Raw genomic sequence first — 2,927 nt, forward strand, 5'->3', positions numbered from 1 at the left:
AGGGACAGAGTCCCTAAAAACTGAATTCTCACAGGGCCCAAATCCAGGCAGCGCTGAAGCCTAGCTTTTCTATTCCACTCCACCCCCTCCACCCACACAGCTGAGGTCACCCGGCCCAGCCTCTTTTGCAACTTTCCCAAGTCTGTGCATGAGCGGGAGAGGAGGAAAACTCAGAAGGAACTGGCTTGATCTCAACAAACTCTTTTTTGCTCCCAAAGCCTTTTTCCTCTGACCCGGCTGAGACTGTTGATCTAAGTGGAGACCTCTCAGATTCAGCGAGAACGCCCACCTGTCCTCAGAGGCCGGATGCTAAGCAGCCACAGCTGTAAGTGCCTTGGAAGGTTTATTTTTGCTTCTCTTGTCTGTCCCAGCAACCCCCGGAGGTATTTGTGTTTTTGGGGGAAGGAGTGGAGACAGGGGATACAAGGATGAGTCTTAGAATCTGGCAGCTGAGGGCTGAGATCCAGCCCAATGACCCTCACGCAGGAGAAACTCCCAGGGTATGGCAATGAGCCAGGCAGAAGAGACTCTGCCCAGCCCAGGGAACTGGGGCCCAGCTTGGGGCTCTGCATGGGCAGATGCAGCTGCTGGCACAATCAGAGGAAGAACAGTCAGAAACTGGAGTCTTTTGAGAGGGCTGAGTCCTGCTAGCCCCAGGAGTCCCCTTGACACATCAACAGGGTATCTTCTGGGATGGAGCCATCTCATCCGAAGGGTTTCATCGGGAAGGGGGAAACCCTGGAGTAAGAAAGTGCTCTTCTTGTTCTAAATCATTAGTATTGCTCTTAGCACAGCTCTGCAATGCTGGGCGGGCCAATGAACAGAGTCAGACAGACCTGGGTTCTAGTCTCAGCTTGCCTCAGGAATCCACTAGGCTATGATGGCATTTTGTAAATTGCAGAGTGCCCTATAATTGCTAGGCATTATGAATTAATAAAAACAATCTATTTGGTCTTACCTAGCAATCCCCCACCACACAAGTCCCATGGAGACAGGATCTGTCCATATCTCCAACCTTACATAGTGCTGATGCATAGTAGGCATATCGTACATGCGTTCTGGACAGATGGACAGATAGAAGGATGATGAGTGGGTGGATGGATGGAGATAGATGGATGAATGAACGGACAGATGAATGGGTAGATGGAGATGATAGATAAATGAATGGAGATAGATGGATGAATGAACGGACGGATGGACAGATGAATGGGTAGATGGAGATGATAGATAAATGAATTGGATGGATAGATGGATCAATGGATGGATGATTATTTATTGAAAACTCAACATTCCCAGCATGGGTCAGCCTCTTTGGAGGGATTCAGAGAGGTGTGAGGCACTGTCCTGCCCTCTGGGCATGGCCAGTCCACTTCGGGAGATGGGACTCATACTCCCAAAGAACTTACATAGCAGGAGTGCTGAGCCTCCTGAAACCAGAACTGTTGGTGCACTTCCCGGAGGGAGCAGGTCTAGACCTGTTAGGATTTAGGTGGAGAAGGCAGAGTTGTGAGGCTTCCTGAGAGGCAAGAAGCCTGTGCTCCCTAGATAGCCTCTTCTCAAAGACAAACTTTACTCCCACGATTGTAAATCCCATTACATTTTAAAGTGGATACATTTGGCATTTTCCAAGGCATGGGAGCGGGGAGGGGAGGCACGGAAATGGGTGAAAGAGAGTCCAGGGGAGTGGAGAGACTTGCCTGTTTCAGAATTCTCATGTCCCCCTGCTCACTGGTCTCCCTCAACCCCCCTCCCTGTCAGCAGACATGGCACCTCACTCAGCACAAACGGCAGAAGAGTGAGTCCTGGTTGGCGCCAGTGGGATAAGAAGAGAAGGGCAGTGGGGATGTGCGAGCGCAGCAGGCCCAAGAGTTCTTGGACGACTGGCCCCAAGACCTGGGGTTTTTATTCTTATGTGGTGTGTGTGTGTGTGTGTGTGTGTGTGTGTGTGTGATCAACTCTGTCTTCCTTACTCCCCAGGGACTGAGCTACACTCACTCACTTTTGGCAGATGGGCAGGGGCAGGGCTCCCGGCTGAGAAGTGCTGCCAGGCTAGCAGGGGTGGGAGTGGGGAGTCGAGTTAGTCACTTGCAGGGGAGAGCAGCAGCCTGAGATTCTGCTGTGTGTGGACCTGGGCTGACGGAAGGCAGCGCCCTGCATTCCAACCCTGCTTCTCGCTGTCATTTAACAGTGAGGGTGCTGCCTCAGTCTGGCCTGTAGGAGGATGCCCGGCTTTGAAACAACTGGGTGATCTGAATGGGTAGGAGGAGGCTTACAAGGACACCTTTTGCCAAACTCCAGACACGGGAGAGCACAGAGGGCATGGGAAGTCACCGTTTGGAATCTGTGCATGCCTTCTTGGTGAGCCCAGCCAGTGTCTACCCCCAAGCTGCCCTTCCTTGCCACTGACACAGTCCTGGTCACCCTCTTGTTGCTGCCAGTTATCCTGGGCCCAAGGGCCAGGCTATTTAAATAGCAGCCTCAGCAAATCGCTGAAGCAGGGCTGGGGGTGGGTAGGGGTGGGGGTGGGGCCTGCAGTGGCAGCACACTTTAAGGGCACATCAGGGGAAGGGGATTTGGATGGAGGTGGGGTGAGGGGAGCTCAGAGTCAAGGCTGAGGTGAGTTACAAGGATCTGGAGAAGAAAATATTCAAGTAAAACTCAAAGAGAAGACTTTACACCTCAGAAGGGCTGGCATGGGAGGAAGCATCTTGTGTGCCCCCAGGAAAAATGCACCCTCATTGGGGGAAGAAGCTCTGTGGAGGCAGGTCTGGACCATCTTCCCATGAGTGCGGAGAGATGGCTCAAACACTGGGTGGGAGATCGGACTAGATGCCCTTCTGATAGTGTGCCAGAGCAGGCTCCACTGGGAGTTTGAAACAAGCCATGGTGGGAATATTTACACCATAGAAAGTGGCAGGAAAAGCAAA

General features: G+C 52.3%; 1 protein-coding gene across 1 annotated transcript in view; it reads left to right on the forward strand.

Annotated features, from left to right (window-relative positions):
• The first annotated feature begins 91 nt into the window (after positions 1-91).
• The window catches only part of RAB7B (RAB7B, member RAS oncogene family), a 21,057-nt gene continuing 18,221 nt past the window's right edge, over positions 92-2,927 (forward strand). Inside the window, exon 1 of the mRNA XM_005885249.2 lies at positions 92-325. The gene's annotated coding sequence lies outside the window, so the exon portion shown is untranslated. The remainder of the gene's footprint in view (positions 326-2,927) is intronic.

This window comes from Myotis brandtii, unplaced genomic scaffold, assembly GCF_000412655.1.
Source record: "Myotis brandtii unplaced genomic scaffold, ASM41265v1 scaffold898, whole genome shotgun sequence".
In the NCBI taxonomy this organism is placed as follows: domain Eukaryota; kingdom Metazoa; phylum Chordata; class Mammalia; order Chiroptera; family Vespertilionidae; genus Myotis; species Myotis brandtii.